The sequence below is a fragment of the Schistocerca serialis genome, chromosome 8 (assembly GCF_023864345.2).
Source record: "Schistocerca serialis cubense isolate TAMUIC-IGC-003099 chromosome 8, iqSchSeri2.2, whole genome shotgun sequence".
NCBI classification, from domain to species: domain Eukaryota; kingdom Metazoa; phylum Arthropoda; class Insecta; order Orthoptera; family Acrididae; genus Schistocerca; species Schistocerca serialis.
In genome coordinates this window covers 522,952,820-522,979,701 of record NC_064645.1, presented here as the reverse complement: position 1 = coordinate 522,979,701, position 26,882 = coordinate 522,952,820, and positions in this window count along the sequence as shown.

The window sequence follows — 26,882 nt, the reverse complement described above, 5'->3', positions numbered from 1 at the left end:
TCCATTGAAAATTTACTCTGATTGTGAGTTGGCTAGTTAAGAAAATTATATATTCTCTAAAACATAAATCTCATCTGGTTTCGATGGTGTTCCCGATAGAGTACTAAAGTTTTGTCTTATCTGAAATATACATTGCGTGACTAACTCAAGGAATTTTTCCAGAGCGACTGAAATATCGCGTTGTTAAGATCCTCTTTAAGAAATGTGATACGAGGGGTTTCAATAGGTACCGACCTGTTTCGCTACTCACAGCAGGTGATTTGTTACGGAATAGTATCTCACCTTAGCAGCAATAACATCCTCAGCAAATCACAGTTTGGCTTTCAGAGGATTTTCTCTACTGAGAACGATATTTACATGTTAACTTAACAATTTTTAAAAACTTTAATGATAAAAAGCACCAGTTGGTACTTTCTGCGACGTATCTAAGGCGTTTGACTGAGTGAATCACAATACTGCCGGAGAGAAATCGCAGGTTTATGAGACTGGAGACACAGAAAATCAATCGATGATGTCATATGTAACCAAATGAATGCAAAAAGTAGAACTTAATGATTCAACCAGTATATTCCAGGGACATGATTTCCCAAGGCTGTCTTTGGTCTACTACTGTTTCCTATATGTGTAAACGATCTTTGGTCTGATACCCAAGAAGCAGAAATAGTTCTTTTTGCACATAACACTAGTATTATAATCAGTCCAATCATACGCAAGAACAGATGAAATGGTAAACGATGTTTTTAAAAGTATCATTAGTTTCCGCAAATGGTCTCACACTCAATTTTAAAATGGCACAGTGTATTAAGTTCTGCATATCTATAGGTACTATATCAGATATCAAGGTAACAAGTAGTAAGGAATAATGAATAGGGTGAAACTTCAAAATTATTATGTGTCAGTACTGATGACCATTTAAACTGGAAAGAGTACATTTCAGAATTTCTAAAACAACTTGGTTCAGATTCTTTTGCAATTAGATTAATTTTTTTAATATTTCTTTTTAAAATTCGTAAACCACTTTATGGGCTGGATCGGTCTCTTTGGTCACTAGAAATGAGTAATTTGTAAGTCACTCGTTTTCCTCTAAACTTTGCACTGTAAAAGTAGAGACTGCGACAGTGTTCTGTGCAGTCATCTGTAATGCCCGAGCTTCCGCGACGAGTTTGCAAATTCTCAACAAATAATGTTGCAAGGTTTTTCTCTTCGTTGATGAATCGTAACCCTTTCCCTTTCAGTATCTGTTTATGAATCGAATTCTGTTTTTTTGTCGTTTACTAAGACGAATTCGTTGAACATGAAAGTGAGGTAGTTGCTATGCTCGATACAAATTTTATTAACGATGACGGTATGTCTCTTTTTTGACACATTTTGAAGCGCAGGCAAGAACAAATACCTTTAGACAACTTTATTCTAAAACAGGATGTACTGTACCACAAATAAAAAATTACTATACTGTATTATAAAACTGTTTGAGTATCAATTTTATTTATAAGCACTGACTTATTCTAAATGGAATACATGCAAAATTTACAGTGCGAATAAATCATGCAAAATATGTACAATAATCAGTTATTCTTATATATTACCAATTAAGACCAACATTAACGGACGTATATAAAGGAAATGATTGCTTTAACTGTAATTACTTATATGATATTCGTGAAAATTTACCATAACTGACATACGTAGGCAATTCACATAGTGAAATTAAGTATTGTAATTATAATTAATTAGATTTACATAGCTACAAGTTCCCTCTTGCAACCGTTTGCAGTTGGGGGCCTCACTCGGGGAAATTATCAGCAGAGGCTTCAAATGCTCATCGGCTTGTTTAGATGTTAAATATTACTGTACAGTTCATTTTTTCCACAAAGATAAGTAGAGCCAAAAGTGGAAAAAAGTCAGAAGCGAACACATGGAATTGGTGACACTATGGAGTGGAGACATAAAATACCAGCAATGACGAATAAAATCATTTATCTGTACAAAAATCGCTACATTGCAAATCAACCAATTCCATTTGCAATTCTGAGGCAAGTGTTTCTATATCGGCATTAAAGGGTTTTGAATAATATTAATATCGTTTGTACCAAAATCTGAAACACGGTACGCTAAATTTATTTTTCAGGCATTCGAAGTTTCAGTTGCAAAAGCAACCGGGAATGGAGTCTCTGACTGCTTAATGAATTTTGGCGTGTACTAAAATACATGAGTGTGCAAATCAGGCAGTAGTTATTTTTCGCCTTGTAACTTCAGATTACTGTTGTTCACATGTTTAGTTAAATCTGTACAAAATGATAACTTCCATAGCTACTCAGCGTTCTGTGACAGCTGAGATCGATTCCTTTCATTCAGAAAATTTCAATTCTTGCTAGGAGCCCAAAAACCGAGTCAGAGCTTTTCCTCAGCTAAGCCAGCGCACTCTTGCATAATATGGTAAATCAATTTCTTCAATCTCTTCAGTAAACACGCGGTGTTGACGATGACTGAGAGTATGTGTTCTTTTATACAGCTGACATGAGTGTCTTTAAGACTTCTGATATATTCAAGCATTTCCCACACAGAAACTGTTGATGAATGAGGGAAAGGCGATTAATGGTTTCGATCCACCGACATTTTCTGTCGCCGTTGACACTACAGCAATGACACTTGCGTTTTCACCACAAATGTTTTTGCCACTATCAGTTTTGACACACAATAAGTTTTTCCGTTGAAGACTGTTTTACTCAACTGCATTTTCTACGCCTTCTCTCGTGGCAATGCCGTGAATGCTGTGAACGTCAAGAAACTGTTCATAAACTCGATAACTTTTGTTCATCCATTCAATAAGAATTAACACCTGTGCATTATCCGAAACACACATTGACTTATTATGCACCAAAGACAACCACTCATTGTGTTGAGTTTTCTCAGAAAACTGAGATAATGTATTTAGAATCGAGCTGCAGCGTTTGCAGAAAAACTGATGTTTTTAAATAAATTAGCTTTCTCTGGAGACATTTATTCAGCTTCTGCAGTCATGCAGTCCTTTATTAATTTGCCATTAGTAAATGATTTTCTATGTTTTGTTACTGAGTGAGCCATTGGGAAACTAGGAGAGTTGCATCTTGTTGAACAACATTTTCTGAGATTTCAAACCACGTTACAAACACGCATAATTTCTAACTGTTGGTATCTTGTAAATTTGGAATAATCTGGAGAATTTTTAGTCTCATAATATAGTCCTTGAGAACTGATATTATTTTATTGCAAATAATACACAGTGACTTATAACTTCACTCAATTACGAAATAAAGATATCCCCATTGCTCTTGGAAAATTCAGCACTCACTATCTATCTTCTGTGTCTTTTTCATATTTACACGAATCTGTACAAAAGAGACTTGAATGCAAATCAAATTGATGCCAATTAATAGTAATAAGAAGAAGGTTTCTGAGTAAAGAATTGCACTGGATTTATCATCAAGGGGATTTTAATAAAATTAAAAATTCGCTGTTAAATATACCGTATTTTCACTAAGACACTATAGTCACAAAACACACTAAACTTCTGTACTCTCCGGAAAATGTCATTATTATTTATGAACCATGGACCTCACCGCTGATGGGAAGGCTTGCGTGCCTCAGCGATACAGATGGCCATACCGTAGGTGCAACCACAACGGAGGGGTATCTGTTGAGAGGCCAGACAAACGTGTGGTTACTGAAGAATGGCAGCAGCTTTTTCTGTTGTTGCAGGGCAACAGTCTGGATGACTGACTGATCTGGCATTCCAACACTAACCAAAACGGCTTTGCTGTGCTGGTACTGCGAACAGCTGAAAGCAAGGGGAAACTACAGCCGTAATTTTTCCCGATGGCATGCAGCGTTACTGTATGGTTAAATGATGATGACGTCCTCTTGGGTAAAATATTCCGGAGGTAAAATAGTCCCCCATTCGGATTTCCAGGCGGGAACTACTCAAGAGGACGTCGATATCAGGAAAAAGCGTGGAATGTAAGATCCCTTAATCGAGTAGGTAGGTTAGAAAATTTAAAAAGGGAAATGGGTAGGTTAAAGTTAGATATAGTGGGAATTAGTGAAGTTCGGTGGCAGGAGGAACAAGACTTTTGGTCAGGCGAATACAGGGTTATAAATACAAAGTCAAATAGGGGTAATGCAGGAGTAGGTTCAATAATGAATCAAAAAAATAGGAGCATAGTGAACGCATTATTGTGGCCATGATAGACACGAAGCCCACGCCTACTACAGTAGTACAAGTTTATATGCCAACTAGCTCCGCAGATGACGAAGAAATTGATGAAATGTAAGGTGAAATAAAAGAAATTATTCAGATAGTGAAGGGTGACTGGAATTTGGTAGTAGGAAAAGGGAGAGAAGGAAACGTAGTAGGTGAATATGGATTGGGGCTAAGAAATGAAAGAGGAAGCCGCCTGGCAGAATTTTGCACACAGCATACCTTAATCATAGCTAACACTTGGTTCAAGAATCATGAAAGAAGGCTGTATATTTGGAAGAATCCTGGAGATACTAGAAGGTATAAGTCAGACTATATAATGGTAACACAGAGATTTAGGAACAAGGTTTTAAATTGTAAGACATTTCCAGGCGCAGATGTGGACTCTAACAATAATCTATTGGTTATGAACTGTAGATTAGAACTGAAGAATCTGCAAAATGGTGGGAATTTAAGGAGATGGGACCTGGACAAACTGACTAAACCAGAGGTTGTACAGAGTTTCAGGGAGAGCATAAGGAAACGATTGACATGAATAGGGAAAAGAAATACAGTAGAAGAAGTATGGGTAGCTCTGAGGGATGAAGTAGTGAAGGCAGCAGACGATCAAGCAGGTAAAATGACGAGGGCTAGTAGAAACCCTTTGGTAACAGAAGAAATATTGAATTTAATTGATGAAAGGGGAAATACACCAATGCAGTAAATGAAGCAGGCAAAAAGGAATATAATCGTCTGAAGAATGAGATCGACAGGAAGTGCAAATTGGCTAAGCAGGAATGGCTAGACGACAAATGTAAGGATGTAGAGGCATATCTTACTAGGGGTAAGATAGATAATGCCTACAGGAAAATTAAAGAGACCTTTGGAGAAAAGAGAGCCACTTGTATGAATATCAAGAGCTCAGATGGAAACCCAGTTCTAAGCAAAGAAGGGAGAGCAGAAAGGTGCAAGGAGTATATATAGGGGCTATACAAGGGCAATATACTTGAGAGGTTGTATATGAAGATGAAATGGGAGATACGATACTGCGTGAAGAGTTTGACAGAGCACTGATAGGCCTGAGTCGAAACGAGGCTCCTGGAATAGACAACATTACATTAGAGCTACTGACGGCCTTGGGACAGCCAATCTTGACAAAACTCTACCATCTGGTGAGCAAGATGTATGAAACAGGTGAAGTACCCTCAGACTTCAAGAAGAATATAATAACTCCAATCCCAAAGAAAGCAGGTGTTTACAGATGTGAAAATTACCGAACTATCAGTGTAATAAGTCACAGCTGCAAAATACTAACGCGAATTCGTTACAGACGAATGGAAAAACTGGCAGAAGCCGACCACGGGGAAGATCAGTTTGGATTCCGTAGAAATGTTGGAACACGTGAGGCAATACTGACCTTACGACTCATCTTAGAAGAAGGATTAATGAAAGGCAAGCCTACGTTTGTAGCATTTGTAGACTTTGAGAAAGCTTTTGACAATGTTGACTGGATTACTCTCTTTCAAATTCTAGAGGTTCTATTTTGGGTGCAAAATAACTGATGATGGTCGAAGTAGAGAGGATATAAAATTTAGACGGGCAAAGGCAAGGAAAGCGTTTCTGAAGAAGAATAATTTGTTAACATCAAGTATAGATTTAAGTGTTAGGGAGTCGTTTCTGAAATTATTTGTATGGAGTGTAGCCATGCGTGGAAGTGAATCATGGGCGATTAATAGTTTGCACAAGAAGAGTATAGAAGCTTCCGAAATGTGGTGCTACAGAAGAATGCTGAAGATTATATGGGTGGATTACATAACTAATGAGGAGGTATTGAATAGAATTGGGGAGAAGAGGAGTTTGTGGCACAACTTGACTAGAAGAAGGGACCGGTTGATTGGACATGTTCTGAGGCATCAAGGGATCACAAATTTAGCATTGGAGGGTAAAATTCGTAGAGGGAGACCAAGAGATGAATACACTAAGCAGAATCAGCGGATTTAGGTTGCAGTAAGTACTGGGAGATGAAGAAGCTTGCACAGCATAGAGTAGCATGGAGAGCTGCATCAAACCAGTCTCAGGACTGGAGACCACAACAACAACAACATATATTTAATACTGTCAAGCAGTCACAACATTACGTAAAGCCCTGCACTCACATTGGTTATCGGCGAGGCAGTGAAATGAGCAGGACACTCGTCCGTAAGTGCCAACAGCAACTGCGGAGTGATATTCACTGCCGCTCCGTGTGCCAGAGATATCTCAATCACTGCCTAGACCTGAAACCAAAATTTGCTCGTAATTCAACGCTACAGTAGTTAGGTGTGCTGAACCAAACTCTGTCCAAGTATTATTGAGCCAGAGATGATCGTAGGGAATGAAGAGCCATTACTGTCGACGCTTGGTGAGTAATGCGGTGGTGGGGATATATCCTGCAGTGCTGATGGAATATGCCGATCGAGCTACGTTCTGAACTCCTGTTGCGATTTTAATGACGTACGGAAGTAAAAAGGTTTCTCGAAAGTGTGTTTCAGCAATCCTCACGAGTGGTTTTTATTTGTAACAATGTAATGAAGTTAGGGCCACATCTCAAGAACAAACAATAAAACTATCATTGTGTAATGAGTGCTAAGTGTTACTCGGTGTCAGCCCGTAAGAGCTGGCAGTAGTGGCAAATGTCACGAAAACGTCTGCACTTCATTGAGGATTTCCGAGCAGTACTAGGGTATCACGCCTGCATGAAGTCAGAATATAGTTGGGTTCTAGACCTTGGGATTTAGTGGAAGAGCCGGTGTGGCCATCAGCCTAAAATTCCCGGAGACGCCTGTTCTATTTGGGGAGGGATTGATGAGTGCGGTTACTGCTGGATCAAATGTAGAAGAATCTACCTCCAACTCTGCCTTATTTTCCCCTGACTCTGGCTGTTACTGAACCTGAAACGTTTCCTAAGCGACAAATCTATTAAAAAGGTCCTCATTCGCGAGCTTTTGGTCAAACTTTTCCGCTGTTAACATCTGCACTTGCTCTGTTACACCAGCAACAGATTCTGTAGTAGCACCAGCACTTGGTTTCACCACTAGCACTACGAGAAACAAAAATAACACTCTGAAACACTACTGAAGAAAAACCTAATAATTTACCTCTTCTCATGTGTCGTCACCCATCTGAAGTCTGAACAATCGAGAGCCAAATGATCTACACGTGTACATGTAAGAAATGTGCCTGCTACAGCATTAATGCACGGCAGTTCGCCCCCTGCAAGACTGCAAAACAAACAATGAGAAGTTCACGGATTCACATGAATTCGCAAACATAATCATAGCATAATCTATCCAGTATTCCACAAATTGTGTCTCTTAACTGAGAAAAAATATTGAATTAAACATAAACAAAGAGTGGCTCGACGCACCCCATTGTAATGAACCAATACCAGTGAATTGGAGACATGCCGCTCGAATGTAATTTACTAAATCACCCAGTCTTACTGCCCGACCCTAAAAAACAGTGTTTGGGCTCAAGAGTTACCAAACAATGACTTCTCTCGGCAAACTGTACGGCTTGTATGCTGGAAAAACACTTCCCCAGACAACCTGCTTCGTGAAGCGTAACGACTACTTCATCACACCAACTGTAACAGTTGAGCCTATTCCTGACCCCTGCGCCTCATGATGGGTGAGATGGTGAGGGAGAGGGCAGATTAACGCGGGGCTGTATACTCAAACAGTTGTAGTATTTACAGATCTTTATTAAAGCAGCCTTATACTGCATTCCAGCTGTCCTCACGGACGCGCTTTGTGCTTGCAAACCCGGCCGCTCGAGGAATACGTCGACGCCCCTACCCGATGGTGACTTCTGTTGACCTGGGTCAGGAGTGGCAGCTCCGCAATGCTGAGCTGCCCACCAGAAGTGAAGAACGAGGGTGTGCCGCAAGGTCGATCAGAGTCTAGCTGTCTATGCACCCCTGCCCTTACTTGTGGTCTCCATGTCACACACTTGGGGGCAGTAGCGATAACTGATGCCCATTGCAGAGCAGTAATTCCCTTGTCAGCTCTCCCTGGGATCACCCAGGGTGACGGCCGACTATGTTCATGTCCCTATGATTCTTCGCACTTCCCCCATCCAGGATGTAAACAGCTGGCTCTGCATTGGCCGCACACCAACTCCCCACATCAGTGATGTTTTCGAAGTCCCGCAGCTATTACTCCTGCCCGGAGATCGATGAGTCAGTCATTGGGCAGGTAGTCAACCGATCTTCTTCAAGAAGGGTTGATTGTGGTTTCTCTGAAATTCAAAAGCACATCATTTTCACTGGTTTAAGAGGCAGACAGAATGGCAGTACTACTCAATACTTTGAGCAACGAAGTTCGATTATTTGTATGCTTACAGCTATGATACTGATGTAGAATTATCGGAGGCTGACGAGTGGCTTTCTTGATATTACTTGTTCTGTAAGCTTTGTCTAGCTCGCTTTCTACTGAGCAAGGGACGCTAAACCCAGTTAAATTTGCAAAATGTGGGTATCTTGGTAGCATGTACGTACCCGAGCAATAAAATATTACTTCTCTCTTGGTCAGACTGTTCCATGCGCTCGGCCGTTGACAGGTGCCGTAAACGCCCCTCTGCCTGGAATGTTTTATCATAATGGCAACTATACCGTTGAATGGCTTACTTAGCTACCACATCGGCCAGGCAGGCCCATACTGTCTGCAGGTGGTAGGAATAAAATTCTAACACTTCACAAATCCTGCCCCGAAACTTTAAAGGACGCAACAGCACAAAGTGTACTACACCATGCGGAAAACTGGTGCAGAAAAAAGAATATAAGTGTCAGGCCCAAGATAACTGATGTAGCACCACTTACGAGGAAGCAAATTCATCACATACATCGTACACTGGAATGTCAAGCTTCTTGATGAAACTCTACGAGCAGAGGGATGCGAAACTATCATGGGTCATTCACATAATGATTTAAAATTTATAATCAGAAACACTCTTTTGAGCACTAAAAGGGCCAGATGTAAAAACTAGTTTCTAAATCCCAAGGAACATGTTCTGTATATTCACTACTGTAATAAGACCTATAGCAACTGATGGGGCTAAATATGGTGAAATGAAGTAGAAGGTGATTGTTATGGAGGTTGGTAAGGTGCAGACATTGGACTGGTTAGCTGTAACAGGAGGAATTAGCAGCACACCCACTGCTGGTATGGAGACCATGCTGGACATGCTACCATTGCATCTATTGATTACAATATAGACAGCGGCAGGGACATGCAATTAAAAAGTTAGAAATAACTTGATTCCTTTAGCGTAACGAGAACTTCACACCAGTATAACGAGTGTGGTAAATATAGGAATTGTCTGTGAAATGTCGACTGACCATACAATAATTTTTTGCTACTTCATAAACTTTTCGACGTAACAACCGCAAGAAGGGAGCAGTGGAAGAATGAACCACAACACCTTTCAGAAGACATAGTTTGGTATGCTGGAGGGTCCAAAACAGATAAACCTGCTGGGGCCCAAATACACAGGGCACAGCGTAGAGCAGAGAGAGCAGTCTCTCGAGGGAAGTTGGCGACAGACGAAATATCCGCTATCGGTGTGTTCACGGAGGAGCATTTGCGTAGGTGTTAGGAAGATCGTAGCTCCTATTTTAGTAAGGTAGTCACGTGGTTTTGATTTTTGTATGTGCACGTTAGAGAGAGAGCAAATGACGTTAAAAAATCTTTAGTCTTGTAATGGCAGAGTATTTGCCTCTGCGCACTCTGATACGTTATTTCAAGTACGGTAGGCAAGGGACGTATTTCGTAGTGCTGTGATGACTTCTGATTGTATTTTTACATGAAGAAAGATATGTTGTAAAGGACAAAAAGGATGAAAATGAACTATATATTGAAAGTTGAATGGTATATAAATTCTGAATAACCACCTTTTTTTGTTTTAAGTGGACGAGTCTGAGATCCGAGTGCACCTTTGAGCACCTACTTTGTAGAAATGATTATTGCCAGATAGTTAACATCGTTCACTTGCCCAGAGCTGAGAGAAAGACCACCCCACTTCTCTGATCATGAATTAACATTTCAATTGATTAGGCTGTTTCATTTTATAGATATTCTCAGCAAATTTTGTACCCCTTTGTGTTGTTGTTCACATTGCACCATGAGGTACGCAACAGTTTGAATATAATTTGATAATATCATTTTGAAACAGGGATCTAGCTTAGCTGCTGCCTGCTTGCCGTTTGCTGTTGTACTTTCGAAAAATCTGCAAATGTGTTGTCACAAGACGTGAGGTGAGTGGAAATTTTGATTAGGGGCATGTAACTGTTTTACTTCAGTTGCAAATTTAATATAAAGAGAGGTTGTATATAGATCAGTTACATTTCAGTTCAAATAACGTTACAATTTGTTAAATGTTAGCACATGAGTGAAGGTGGATAACAGTTTGTAAGGACATAGTGTTTTTAATTAGTAAATTTTGTTTAAGACTAGAAGGTTAAGTAGGGCTAAATTTCATGCAGAAACAGAAACACAGTGGGAATGTTACTCATGTATTCAGACTCATAAGCTTCTGTGAAATATCTATCAGCCCCTGGAACGAGATCAAAGATCAACGCAGAATGCAATGAAGCCCTTCGGAGACTAGGGGAAAGCAAAAGGGTAAAATTACTGGGGGTCCCTTGTCACTCAGGAACTGATGACTATGAACAAGCTAATAGAATGACCAGGACAGGCGCGATGTGTCGATTTATTGGACCGGTACCTGTCACAACCTAAGGCGTGGTGCAACCAAAACTACATAGTTGAATCAGAAGGCAGCACGTAAAATATTGATCTAAGACCCAGAATCAAAAATATAGCATATCAATGTTGCCGAATCCATATTTAAGAGAAGTTCTATAATGAGGAATTTCATCACGAAACAGATCAAACTCGTGGTAGAACTCATGACTGGCCGTGGAAATATCAAAACACGATGAATACGGAAGGAAAGGCCCACTAAGTATGGACTAAATGCTGAGGAGCATGAAACTGTATCACATACAATCATCGAATGCGAATCTTTAGCGGACAAAAGACACAGAATATTCGACTCGACAGAGCCTGAGGAAATCGCGTTTAATAAGGACGTAGTGAAGAGTCTTCTACCACTTCTTAATGGTACCTGTTTGCTTTACTAGAACCACAGGTTGCGGATCGGCGCAATGAATTCAGTTTCCATGGGTTCAACAGTGGGCTAAGACCATTATTGTTTTTATCTGCCTGCATTGAATATATCAAATTGTAGGGCCTCTATACGAGTCTCTTCTTCATTTTGCTTAACATTTAACTTAATGCACGTACCTCTGGCACCTGAAATCATGGCGCAGACTGTAAACTAAGTAAAAGAGACTGAGCAGCTGAGTGTGTCTATAGTGGCTACAAGCTATATTATCTCTGTCGTTTCACATTTTACTAACTTTTGGTAAATGTCCTAGGACGACCACGCATACTCAATACATCTATGTGCAAAATGTCGGTATACACATCCTTTCCTCATCTAACCTGATGAATGAAAATCGAGAATGAGAGTGTACAAGGCAAATTTCAACATCTAGCTCTGTGAAAGTAAAAGTAATCTGCAAGTGTGGCTGAATAGCCAGTCCCATGAAGCACGTATCAGGTAGCAAAGAGGTTGTCCGCAGCTCGTGGTCTAGTGGTAGTTCAGTTTCAGCTGCGCTAGCGAGTGGACGTTGTTTACTGCTGCGCTGCAACTCCGTGTTTACATCGCTGTACTTGAGCTTCGCTGAGTGTTAGCCGTCCGTTAATCTCCGTGTTCGTTCATATTCCTTGCGATCTAATTGCTCATTCTGGTTGTGCTGATGTTAAGTGGAATTTTTTGTATTTAACCGAAATTTCGTCGCTGGATTATAGGTACAAACCTCAGGAAGAGTACTCTGGTATTTCCTTTTGACAAGGTGTCCCGTCCTGTTCAGCCAGCATCCTTGGAAATAGATGACTGGATTACACAGGTAATTGCCGGTCGGCGTGGCCGTGCGGTTCTAGGCGCTTCAGTCTGGAACCGCCCGACCGCTACGGTCGCAGGTTCGAATCCTGCCTCGGGTCTTTTAGGTGTGTGATTTCCTTAGGTTAGTTAGGTTTAAGTAGTTCTACGTCTAGGGGACTGATGACCTCAGATGTTAAGTCGCATTGTGCTCAGAGACACTTGAACCATTTTTTAACACAGGTAATTGGTCTCAACTCTGAAACCGCCCATACCTGGCAACTCTTTCAGAAAAATGCCGTGTTTCTGTCAATTTATTTAGTGCTGCGATTGTTGATAAAGTGTGACGAAATTGGGGCTATGAAGTAGAAATGATTCTAAAAGTATGGTTTCCACGTAAACAGCTCACATTGATTACAAAACCGTTCGTGTCTTGAATCTTCCCATTGAAATTGAAAATGATAAGATTAAGGAAGCTCTTTGAAAGTATGAGGACGTCAAATCAATTGCAAATGAAAGACGGTGGCTTCGCTTTAAACTGCAATGTTTCATCGTGGTCCGCTGTGCAGAGATGAACGTCAAGTCAAATATTCCGTTTCACATAACGGTTTGTGGGTATCAGGCGCGAATTGTTTGTACAGGAAGCTACATGTCATATATGTAACGAAACAGGCCACTTCAGACAGGAATGTCCGCGGCGAACTTTTGTTGTAAAAAGTAACCTGATACAGCGTCAGAAACGTACCTTTAATGACCTGTTACCAAAGGATAGCTCGAATCAACTGGTTGAGAACGTTAAAGCAGCGGGCCCAGCTGATGTCCACCTTCACGATAACAATCAGTTTCCCCCGTTAACAACAAAGGGAAACCCTGTTACCAATCCTCGTGAAACTGAAATGCAACCGAAAAACCGACCTGTGGAGACAACTCACAGTTGTTCAGAGGACGAGCTGTCCTGTACAGCTCCCTCAGTCCTCAAGCAAAAACAGTGCGATGAGGAGACAGAGGAACCAGAACCCAGAATGCGAATGAAAACTGATGAACAGAAAGATAAAAAACATACGGTACCAGAAACTGAAGGGGGTGTTGTCAGTATTAATTTGCAGGTGAAGTAGCTGACTGCAAAGATCATCAGCTATCTGTTAGTAAACAAATTCAGGGAGAGATTGCAAAACTGCCGTCTCTACTGGTTTCCCTCGATCAGCAAGTAAGTGATATTAATAAATAACAAGGAAGTGGGGCCAAAATGAAATCATGGGCAACAACGCAGGGCAGGCGCCAGCAACAGAAATTGAGAAAGCGTCTGCTGCTGCTTCAGATCAGTCGCGAAGTAAAACAATAAAGCAACCAAATGTGAATGTAGATCGTAACCAAGGGAAGCGAAAATCCGAAAAGGGCGACCCAAGCCCAAAGAATGTTCGGTACGAAACAGTCCCACACGAATCGCTGGAGAAAAAATCAGAAAATTTACAAGGAAACCAGTCTGCTAGCGGTACAACAGAAAACCTCAGAAGTAGAAAAAAAACGGGACAGTAACAAATAACTGACTGAAGTGTTATTCGATGTCCAGAATCCGAGAAAGCTGTTAATAATGTAACTGAACCCTGAACCACAGGAAACCAAATTAGTTCATCAAAACAACTACATAGTGATATCGCAATGACGCAATCTTATTCTCTCACCACTATATAATAAATGAAATTACGTCTGGTTGGAAACTATCGACACTTCAGGAAGTTTTGTACGCATCTGCGACTGATATTGCCCATTTACAAGAAGTTTTAAAGTCGGGATTAGTAATTCTCGGGTATGTCAGTTACATAAATGTCTCACGAAACAAGTGTTTGAATAGCTGTTTTGGTAAGGAAGGGATTCCAGGAAGTTACGTGGAACGACTGGAAACCGGAAGGGGAAAAGGACTAGGTACCTATGATGTGACTATCATCAATTTTTATGCCCCTTCAGGAAGTTCTCACCGAGCTGACTGGGCACGTTACTTCAAAGATGAACTGTTGTACTTGTTAAGGAAAAATCCAAGACTGTAATTACTTGGAGGTGATTTTAATTGCGTTTTAAATCGAAAAGATCAGCTACCTAATTTTAATTTCTTAAGTGAACTAAAACAACTAGTTACCGGTTTAGAATTAATAGATGTATGGGAAACCAAATACCCCTAATTTGTTGAGTTCACTTATTTCACGTCAACATCTCGTAGCAGGATTGATAGATCGTATATTTCTAAAAATCTTGAATTTTCCATGACAAAAGTAGAAACCAATTCTTCAGAATATTCAAGTGTCTTAGCTTGCATAAATATAAAAAAACATCCAGTTCGCCTATTCAAGAATCAGTGGAATTTTAACATTTCCTTGTTGGTAAATCGCAATTTAGATGACCTGATGAAAGAAGCATGGGCAGTACACCTGCGTGCTCGTAGTAGACATGCCACTGCTATCGACTGGTGGGTTAAAATGGCGAAGCCAAAGTTGAGGAAGGTTCTTATTCAATACAGTGCCCAGAGTGTAAGAGATATGAAATGCACTATAGAATATTACTATTCCATTTTGAGAGATCTATATGATCAGGTCTCTGCAGGTTCCTTACTTCGTATAGCAGACGTCAAATAAGTCAAAGCCAAGTTAGTTAATATCAAGAGAAATCAAATGGAAGGGGTTGAACAAAAACGAAGGCAAATACGGTGTCAGAAAACGAAACTACGTCATACTACTCAGTGAAGCATACGAAAAACGGAAGGAGGACTTTTATTGATGAAATTAGAACAAAAAACGATACGATTCTCAGAACCCAGCTGGATATCGTGGACGAAATTTATCGCTATTATTGCGAGCTATATTCTGTAAATCAAAGTAGTGATGCATCGTAGGAAGAATTCCTTGACATCCTAGTCCCACACCTTACAGAAGATGACAACGAAAATTTTCTCGACATAGACAGTGAAGAGAACGTGTATGAGACTGTGCGCCTCACCACCAAAAAAATACCCAGGACCAGATGATCTGCCAGCAACGTTTTACATCCGTTACTGGCCAATAGTGGGTGCGAAAATAACGGACATTGTAAATGGAGTTATTCAGGGAATAACGATTCCGGCTGAGTTTAAGGAGAGTATAATCATTCTTGTGCCAAAAATAATGGAAACAAAGATTTAAATAATTCTCGACCAATTTCACTGCTGAATTCTGATTATAAATTAATAGCTAGAATAGTAATAAAGAGAATTTCATGCTTTACAGATAAAATCGTTAGTAAACGTCAGAACTGAGCGCCAGACAGAAACATTTTTTAAATCTATCAGAATACAGGGATATCAATGCAATAACTTCTGTAACAAACATTTCTTTTGGGTTTTTACAAAGTCTTCGATGTAGTAAATCATGAGTATCTCCTATAGACGTTGAAGGAAATAGGATTCAACGATAGGACCATACATATGATAAAGAACACATCAACTGGAATAAATGTAAAAATAGCTGTGAATTGCAACCATCTAGGCCGATACAAATAAAACGAGGTGTTCTTCAAGGAAGTCCTCTGCCCATGTCGCTTTTCCCCACTTCACTGGAACGTTTCCTCCAGCATGTCCATTCTAGGTTAAAACGCTTACCTTTGTCAGGAAATAAAACAGCTATGAAATCCTATGCTGACCATATAGGGGTCATTATAAGGGATAACGAAGAGGTAACGACGCTAGCAACAGTGACTGATACATACTGTAGAGTATCTGGAGCCAATGCAAACGAAAGAAATAGTAAGATGTTAAATCTCAGAGGTTTCGATAATATCAACGCCCAGTGGGCAAAATTAGTCCGACAACATAAAACATTTGGAATCACCCTGACAGCATACCCCATGAAAATAAGGGCTTTAAATTGGAAAGTTGCAGCAGATAAAGTGCAAGCAGCCATTATAGAGAATTTAACTTCATGTATGATCCAAGTTCAAAGAACAATGCATATCAACTCATGGATCCTTGATAAAGCTTATTATATTGCCCAGCTATTTCCAATACCGAGAATGATAGCGAGGAGAACGATGTCGAAAATCACAAACCCTTTGTGGAAAGGTGAAGTGTTCAGAGTATCTGCTAAAGTAGCCACTTTAGAGCCAAAAATGGTGAACTAGGATTAACTGATATAACGGATAACGCCGCTACACTTTTTATGCAAAGGCAAAGTTGTGTAATAAGAGACTCGCGAGAAAGCATAACAAGCCAACTTTTAGAGCCGGCCGGAGTGGCCGAGCGGTTCTAGGCGCTGCATTCTGGAACCGCACGACCGCTACGGTCACAGGTTCGAACCCTGCCCCGGGCATGGATGTGTGTGATGTCCTTAGGTTAGTTAGTTTACGTAGCTCTGAGTTCTAGGGGACTGATGACCTCAGTTTTAAGTCCCATAGTACTCAGAGCCATTTGAATCAACTTCTCGAGATCATTAAACCTCGAAGCCTGACTCTCCCGATTGACGTGCAGAATGTCAACGGTTGTTTGCAGCATGTGAGGGTTTTATATGTTGAGTTCCGTAAAGTAAGTGCCGAAATCAGACAGTCTTGACACTTAATATCAAGAGCCATAATGCGATAACGAAAAAAAGCAGAGGAAGGAACAAAATTGAACGACAGTTTCCAAACATTGATTGGACTGAGATTTGGAAAAACATTAGTTCCAATGTGCTCACGTCTAATATAAAAACGTCATGTGCAAGACACTTAACAATGTAATTAGCGCCAATGAAAGACTATACGCATTTGGACTCTGTGAAAGAAACTTAGGTCAAAAATTCCATCTAGTTGACATAATAATTCGTAGATATTTTGCAGTGAACACATAGTCAGTAGTGGGACGATCACTCTGTTGTAAAAATAATTCAAAAGCCAAGATCACTTAAATACTGTTTACTGGATAACCTGTTTCAACACACTGATGGTGCCATCATGGGATCTGTGAAGATATGATATGACAGGTTTGAGGGAGGGCTTATATAAGTTGCACTATTTACATTAGTATTAGTACAGTACCACATACCTGAATGTAGCTTAACTTTTATAAACCATGTGAAGCAAAGGCATTATTCATATTAGCGCCTTAAAAAACTCCATATGGCGCTAATATGGATAATGCCTCTGCTTTGTACTCTATAATTGACGTACCTTGTAGTATGTGTAGTATATATAGTATGCAAAGCATGAGTAGTACGTACAGTTAGTGTATGCGAAAGTGTCCTTTGCTTGGGTATTTGATTAGCAGTAACAGTAAAGTAGTATTGTAGTAGTAATGAGTGGATATACCATAGGACTGTGTGTTATAACCAAATGGTTTATAATGGTTAAGCTACATTCAGGTGTGTGGTACAGCACTAATAGTAATGTGTATAGTGTAACTCATGTAAGGACTGCCTCAAACGTGCCATGTTACATCTTCACAGATCCGATGATGGCACCTCCGGTGTTTTGAAACCGGTTATCCAGTAAACAGTATTTAAGCGATCTTGGCGTTAGAATTATTTTTAAATTCGTAGATACACTTGCAGCAGTCACATGAATAGTTGGAAAAAGTTCAAGGTACACATGCTGTGTGAATACCACAAAATTAGAAGGTATTCGAATTACAAGAAGAAATTCGGTAATATTTTAAATATTACATTGGATACAATGGGAATTGGTTAAGATAAAAAAGAAGACTGCGTTGACAGTGATGTATTGTAGTTACCTTAAGGTATTGTTTAAAATTTTAGTGTAAACTTTTGGTTTGTATATTACCTACTTCATAAAGTAGTTTTTGAAATTTTATAAGATAATGTACATAACTTATGTGACAGAGTGTGTGTCTAATAGTGTCAAAAAAAAGAACAATACAGCTGCATTAATGGTTTATAGTATTAATGTGAAAATTTACAGTTTTTACGGAAATGTCTTTATCGATTGGCTAAAACCATAATATTTCATCTAATATGGAACACGTGAGGCAATACTGACCTTACGACTTATCTTAGAAGAAAGATTAAGGAAAGGCAAACCTACGTTTCTAGCATTTGTAGACTTAGAGAAAGCTTTTGACAATGTTGACTGGAATACTCTCTTTCAAATTCTAAAGGTGGCAGGGGTAAAATACAGGGAGCGAAAGGCTATTTACAATTTGTACAGAAACCAGATGGCAGTTATAAGAGTCGAGGGACATGAAAGGGAAGCAGTGGTTGGGAAGGGATTAAGACAGGGTTGTAGCCTCTCCCCGATGTTGTTCAATCTGTATATTGAGCAAGCAGTAAAGGAAACAAAAGAAAAATCCGGAGTAGGTATTAAAATTCATGGAGAGGAAATAAAAACTTTGAGGTTCGCCGATGACATTGTAATTCTGTCAGAGACAGCAAAGGACTTGGAAGAGCAGTTGAATGGAATGGACAGTGTCTTGATAGGAGGATATAAGATGGACATCAACAAAAGCAAAACAAGGATAATAGAATGTAGTCTAATTAATTCAGGTGATGCTGAGGGAATTAGATTAAGAAATGAGGCACTTAAAGTAGTAAAGGAGTTTTGCTATTTGGGGAGCAAAATAACTGATGATGGTCGAAGTAGAGAGGATAAAAATGTAGACTGGCAATGGCAAGGAAAGCGTTTCTGAAGAGGAGAAATTTGTTAACATCCAGTATTGACTTAAGGGTCAGGAAGTCATTTCTGAAAGTATTCGTATGGAGTGTAGCCATGTATGGAAGTGAAACATGGACGATAAATAGTTTGGACAAGAAGAGAATAGAAGCATTCGAAATGTGATGCTACAGAAGAATGCTGAAGATTAGATGGGTGTATCACATAACTAATGAGGAAGTATTGAATAGGATTGGGGAGAAGAGGAGTTTGTGGCACAACTTGACCAGAAGAAGGGATCGGTTGGTAGGACATGTTCTGAGGCATCAAGGGATCACCAATTTAGTATTGGAGGGCAGCGTGGAGGGTAAAAATCGTAGAGGGAGACCAAGAGATGAATACACTAAGCAGATTCAGAAGGATGTAGGTTGCAGTAGGTACTGGGAGATGAAAAGGCTTGCACAGGATAGAGTAGCATGGAGAGCTGCATCAAACCAGTATCAGGACTGAAGACCACAACAACAACAACATAATGCAATATTAAACGGCTGGCCAATTGCCCTGTTCATTTTTTCACTGTGATGTGTAAGTCAGTTTTCCAGTGAAAGATCTATTATATACATCCGATTACTTCAGATAATTACCATTCCATTCATGTCCAGAAAGTGTAGTTGGAGGGCTACTCAATTTTATAACATCTCTTCTCCACCATTCTCAGGTATTCAAGAGATTGTATAATACGATTATTAAATTGTTTTTATGTGCATTGGGCATAAATGTTCCAAATTCTGTGTAATTTTTAGTGACTTCCATTTAATCGTGTGAAATGCTCATAGCCAGTCTGACTGAGCTGAGAAGGTTAAAGATCAGTTTCTTCCTTGACCTGTCTCTCACGGACACTATTTCCTTTTGTACGTTAATACATTAAAATTATCCCAAAAACTTGCTTATATCCTTCATAAAGTGGTATTTATGCTTCTGTTAAAATTGGAGTACATGTAATTCAAAGTGCAGTTTTTTACTTATTCACTTTGGAAGGAGTCGGAATGACTTTATGAAACTCTCCTTGGTATTCAAATTAATTCTTTCTGGTAATTTAGTCAGTAACACGAACATCTGTTGTATTTCATTAACATCAGCATAACTGCAATGATCAAACTGTTTTTGTTCTAATCATTTGCTGTATAAATGTGTGCATGGTTAGTGCATGTAATTAGAATGTGTTTGGAATGTGTAACATTGTTGTTAGATAAATGCATAAAGAAATGTAGCTCGCGGTGCTGCATCTAGATCACGGGGTCCCTGGTTCGATTCCCGGCCTGGTTGGGGATTTTCTCTTCCCAGGGACTGGGCGTTGGTGTGTTGTTCCTATCATTTCATCATCATTTTTGAACGTGTCTGAAATTGGACTGTATTTAGATTGGGACACGGTACGGGCGCTGATGACCGCGCAGTTGAGCGTCCACAATCGCGAGACGGGGGCAACGACTAAGTGTGACTGTGCCTATTCGCAGTTAACTCTTTATCTTATTTTTGCAGATTTCAGCTTCAGTCACAATTAACGTCTTGCTTTGATCGTTCACTGCTCGTTGAGCGGTACATGGAATTTTTTTGCTAATTTCGGAACATTGTGAACAGTTCCAATTATCCACCCATGCAAGCTATTGTCCTGCTCCCCCGTGTTCGAACACATGGCGCGTGATATATCTTATCAGTTCAGTCTGATTTAGTAAGTTGTTGATCTCACAACTATAGCATAATCGAAACGGTTTCTCGATTTCAGTTCATTATCTAGTTACCACGTGTCTTCGTTGTCTCAGCATGTCTTAAGTACGGATCTCAAAGCCTTACCTTCGCATATCGTGTCTCACGGTAATATATCCTGTCCAACCTGTTTAGCTATTCGGAATTTTACCACTCATATTATGCAGGATTGTTGTTTGTGACGACAACGTGTTCGCGGATTGTGAGAAACGTTACATGTCACTGATACTGATTCTCGGGGTTTAAGTTCCAAATTAGTCTCAGAACTTCTTCTATGGTGCAACTATTAACAGTTTATTGTTTTTGATGAATTCCTGTTAACTTGCTTCGTGCACTCAAGCCAATGGGACGACTGTTTGCCAACCCCGTGCTTACTGATGGAGTTTTTGTTTATTATTATATTTGTCGCGAATATCTACTGTATGTGTATATGTGCGTAAATGTCGCCATTGAAAGATTCCTCTGACTCTGACCTCATTAATAATTAATGACAAACATGACAGGGTCTCTAACATGCAGTTTTTATTTTGTAACCCAGCCGAGAGCAACATTAAAAAACCAGCCACCACTCACTCATTAGTGTTTCGTTTACTGGTTTGTTCAGCTGCGATATTTTTACCAAAAAAAGTGGTTACATATTCTCTCGCAATCTTCCATTTTTATGTCCTACTGCTTTTCGTTGTGCAACAGATAAATATGGCGAAGTTATTTATTTAATATTTATTCAACTATCATAAATGTGCAGATCTAGCAACCCAGATCCTTTAACTATCAATGGTTTTCCTTTCCTGTACACTGAGGAGCCAGAGAACTGGTACACCTACTTAATATCCTGCAGGGTCCCATGACCACGCAGAACTGCCGCAACGTGACGTGACATGCACTCGACTAAAGTCTTAAGTAGCGCTGGAGGGAACTGACACCATGAATCCAGCAAGGCTTCCCATAAATCAGTAACAGTAAGAGGGGATGGAGATATCTTCTGAACAGCGCGCTACAAGGAATCTCAGATATGCTCAAAAATGTTCATGTCTGGGGAGTTTGGTGCCAGCGGAAGTGTTTAAACTCAGAAGAGTATTCCTGTAGGTATCCTGTAGCAATTCTGGACGTGCGGGGTGTCACATTGTCCTGCTGGAATTGCCCAAATTTGTCGGGATTCACAATGGAAATGGAGGGATTCAGGCGCTCAGACAGGATGCTTACGTACGTGTCACCTGTCAAACATGTATCTAGACTAATCAAGGGTCACTGCAATTTCTTACGCCCTACACCATTACATAGCTTAGAGCTTCCACCATCTTGAACAGTCCCCTGCTGACATGCAGCGTCCGTGGATGCATGAGGTTGTCTCCATTCACTCAATACAATTTGAATCGAGACTCGTCCGAATAGGCAACATGTTTCCAGGCACCAACAGTCTTATGTTAGTGTTGACAGCCTAGTCGAGGCTTAAAGCTTTCTATTAATATTTTACCGGATTTCCTGTTATTCACGGTACACTCGTGAAATGGTCGTGCTGGAAATTCTCCATTTCATCGTTACCTCAGAGGTGCTGTGTCCAATCGCTTGTGCGCTGACTGTAACACCAAGTAGAAAACTCACAAAGGATGGCCTACCACCGATAGGCCCTGACATGTTAAAGTTAAACTTTATCTCGAAGGGTAGAGACCTGATCAGTACGATCGAGGGTATTTCGGTCGAAACAACGTCGTTGCACAGATCAGGTCATCATCTTTTGCTACTCAGTGCAGTTCGATTATTTGTACACTTATAGCTTGGCCTCCGATGTAGACCTACAGGAGGATGACGAGTAGCTTTTTCATATTACTTGTCCAGTTAGCCTTTTCTAGCTCGTTGTCTACTGAGCAATGGTTGCTAGACCCAGTTAAATCTGTAAAGTGTGAGTTTTTTGGTATCACGTACGATCCCGAGTAATACAATATTATTTCACTCTTGGTCACACTTAGTTTCTTGCACTCGGCCGTTGACCGGTGTCGTAAAGAACACTCTGCCCGGACTGTTTTGCCATAATGACAACAATACCGTCCAGTGGCTTACTTAATTAGCGCATCGGCTGGGCTGGCCTCTATCACCTGGACGCGGTAGAAATAAAATTGCAAAAATTCACAGATTTTTCGACCAATTTTTTCTGGACGCAACAGCAGAAAATGCACTACACACTTCGGAAAACTGATGCATTAAACATGATATAAGTGTGAGGTCCAAGTAAACTGATGTAGCACCATTTATGAGGAACCAAATCCATTACATAGATCGTATACTGGAATGTCAGGTATCTCGATGAAACTCTCGAGGTAGAGGGATTTGAAACTATATAAGTAATAAACGTTACGAGGCAAAAAGCACAATTCTGAGCACTAAAAGCTTTGTGGTAAGAACTAGATTCTGTATCCTTAGGAATATTTTCTGGATATACACTACTGTAATAAGACATACGACAAGAGATGGGGTTACAGTATGACGGAATGAAGTAGAAGGTGGTTGCTGGGGAGCTCGGTAAGGTACAGAGATTGGGCCACTTAGCTGCAACAGGAAGACAGCGATAACGAATATGATGTATTCATTGAAAAGTGAAAGGAATGTAAATTTTTCGTAATAGTTTTTTTTTGGAACACAATAAGTTTGAGATAAGATTGCAGCACTGCTCACATAATATGTAGAAATGATAATTGGCAGCAAGTTAACTTTGGTTATTTGCCCAGAGCTGAGAGAATGACTACCCCACTTCCCTGACACATGCATTAAGATTTCAATTGATTAAGCTGTTATATTTTTATAGAAATTCTCTGTCATCATTGTACACTTTGTAAATCATTATTCACATTGCACCATGAGATACGCAACAGTTTGAATATTGTTTGGAAATTTCATTTTGAAACAGAAATCTAGATTAGCTGCTGCCTGCTTGCCGTGTGCTGTTGGCAGATCCATATTTCAAAAGATGTTCTATATTAATGAACTTGAATAGGAATCAAATCAGACTACTAGTAGAATTCATGACTGGCCATAGAGCTTCGTAAAATATCAGCTCACGAGGACACAGAGGAGAAAGCCACTAAATGTGGACTACGTCGTGAGGAAGATGAAACTGCACCACATATAACCTTCCAAAACGAAACTCTGGCGGGCGAAAGACACAGAATCTCCGAGTCGGTAGAGAATACGGAAATCGTGTTTAATAAGGACCCAGTAAACAGTCTTCTGCCACTTCTTAATGGTACCGGTTGCCATTAATAGAATCACAGGGAGCGAAACAGCACAATGAATTCAATTTCCGTGGAGGCCACAGGGGTCTAGTACCATTGTTGTTTTTATCTCCCTGCATTAAACATAGCAAATAGAAGGGTGTCTATCACCTCAATCCTGGGGGCAGTCTGTAAACTATATAAAAAAGACTGAGCACCTGAGTGTGTCTATAGTGTCGATAAGGTATGTTGTATTTATTTCACTTCACATTTTACTAAGCTTTCGGTAATTATCGGAGTCCCACACGCATATTCAATAGATCTATGTTCTATATATCAGTATATACATCATTTCCTCCTCTCGCCTGATGAATGAAAAGCATGAATGAGAGTGTTCAAGATAAATTTCAGTATCTAGATCTGTGGGAGTAAAATAGTCGCCTACAGTGGCAGAATAGCCAATCCTATAAGTACGTACCAGGTAGAAAACAAGCTTCTGTTCGCCTTGGACGAAGCTCTTGTGCAGTCTGTCACCACATAGCAGGGAGCTCTCTGGGCACTTCGGGGGGGAACGGGACACGTGGCTTCCAAAACTGTTCGCACAGCAGTGTTCCGGCTGACGCGACATGAGCGAATAAGTGTGAGTCTGCCCAGTCATAGTTCATTCTTATCTTATTTTTGTGAATTTCAGCTCCAGTCAAACTTAACGTCTTGCTCTCATCGCTCATTGTCCTTGAGTGGTATACGGAATTTTTCTTGCTAATTCTCGAACATTATGAACAATTGAACTTAGCCACGCAATTCTAGCTGTTGTTCTGCTCCACCCTTGTTCAAACATGTGGACTTGTGATATATCTTCTCACTTCAGTTTTATATTTCTTCGTTGTTTGGTCTCTCGAGATAAGCATAACTGAAGAAATTTTTCAAACTTCACTAATTTCGATTTCAGTTTCGAATCTTGTTCCTACGTGTTAAGTACAGATCTGAGAACTTTAAGTTGGCTGATCGCCTCTCACAGTAATATATCCAGTCCAATTTGCTTAGCTATTCTGAATTTTACTACTCATTTAATGCAGAATTCTTGTTTGTGACGAACACCAGTTAACAGATTGCGATAAACATTACATGTCACAGTTACTGATTCTCGAGGTAAAAGTTCCAAATTTGCTTCAGAACTTCTCCTGTGGTTCAACTATTAACAGTTTATTCTTATCGATGAATTTTTCTTCATTTGCTTCGTGCACTCAAGCCAAGTAGACTACCGTTTGCCAACCACGTTCATACAGGTGAAGTTTGATTTTATTCTCATAATCTTGCCGAATCTGTATTATATGCTTATATGTGCCTGAATGTCGTCATTTAAAGATTCCTCTGACCTTTCCACAATCAATAATTAACGATAATTCGTGGTGGGGTTTGCAAAACGCATCTGTAAATATAATTTTGTAACTCATCCGACAGCGTTATGAACAACAGCAACAATCACTCATTTGTAAATCGTTTAGTTCATTAGTTGGTTCGTTGTGTCTTCAATAAGTGTCATATTTTTACCAGAGCACGTGCTTACGTATTCTCTCGCAAAACATCCATTTTTACGTCCTATTGCTATCCGCTGTGCAACAGATAAATATGGCCAACTTATTTATTTAATATTTATTCAACTATCACAAATTTACAGATCCAGCAACCATTTCATTTCAACATTAAAGCCTTTTGTTTCATGTATATCCAGATACTGACTCCCTACCCTCCATGTTAACAGATACCTCATTTTAATGGACACCTTCTACAGGAGCACCGATCCCCAGATCCATCACGTGCAGATACCCTTCAAAATCATGTCTGAGTTACGCAGCCTCGGATCGATCTCTCGATTGCGATAGCCATGCGTAATCTTTGACGGTTTTCCGTGCCAGGCGTTTTGACAGGCACTTGGTGGGGCAATTGCAGATTGATATGGAAAGCGGAAACTACAGCTGAGGGCACGCGCGCGGCCTACCGCCTTTCAGTTCTGATTTATTGCACTTTATCAACCCGAGAGTGGTATTTTGGTCAAAACAACGTTCCTGACAGATCAGGTCTACATCCGCCGAGATAGAGTTTAGTATGTTTTAACTTAACACCCTCACATTTCTTTTTAATTTGAGAAACTGGCACCTTGGTCTCTTTGCCCGTGACGATATTGTGTACCAATGGGCTGACAGTGTTGAGCATCTCGATGTTCTCGCGTGGACTCACAAAGCGTGAGACCAACTTAGGAAATACGGCTACGTCACCCTAACCATGTCCGAAAATCTTGGAAACAAAAACATGAACACCAACCCTCACCCTGCATGCATGGCGACCTATATTATAGCGCTGTGCCTACCTCCAGTGTGCGAGCCCAGTATTCTTTCTGGCTGTCTTCCATTGCTGCTGTATGACCTCAGGTGTGACTGCGTCCGGCGAAAGGTTGTTCACAGACCGTAAAGTAGACAATGGTGAATTCAGAGGGTAGCTCCACGTCAAGGACATGGGTGTTGCCTTACGAATCTCGTGAAGACCCGAATTAAAGGCCCAGTTGAACCTCGTAATAGAAAAATTCCATTAGTGCTGAGATTCTGCGTCAAACTTGATCAATGCAGATTTCAAATTAGGGTACTGTTCATTGTTTCGGCAATCGAACGCCGAGGGCAGTATTGCAGCGTGGTGAACAGAACCACTTAAACTGACTGGACAAAAAGCCTCAGTACTGTCACCAACGACTGTCTGAAGGAGGGCCAAAAGTGGATAGTAGTCTAGACAATTGGCGAATGGTGAAGGCCGTAGTCATTCGACTGCACGGAACCAACTTTATAGACCAGGTAAAGGCGTCCCCGCAGTCTAGGTGTAGCGTTCGTGTGTAGTAATAGAAACGTTCTCTGTTCCGTGTGTGAAACCCGCAATGGCTTAATTTTTGATTAATAATAAATATTGGCGGCCGAATACTTCCGGGGTAAGAAGTCCCCATTTTTTAGTTAATAAGAAATATTAGCGGCCGAATACTTCCGGGGTAAGAAGTCCCTCTCACTCTGCCAACGGCCGTGTTGAAGAAGGCGGAGGAGCGGACAGAGGTTCATCCCCCCACTTGTCCT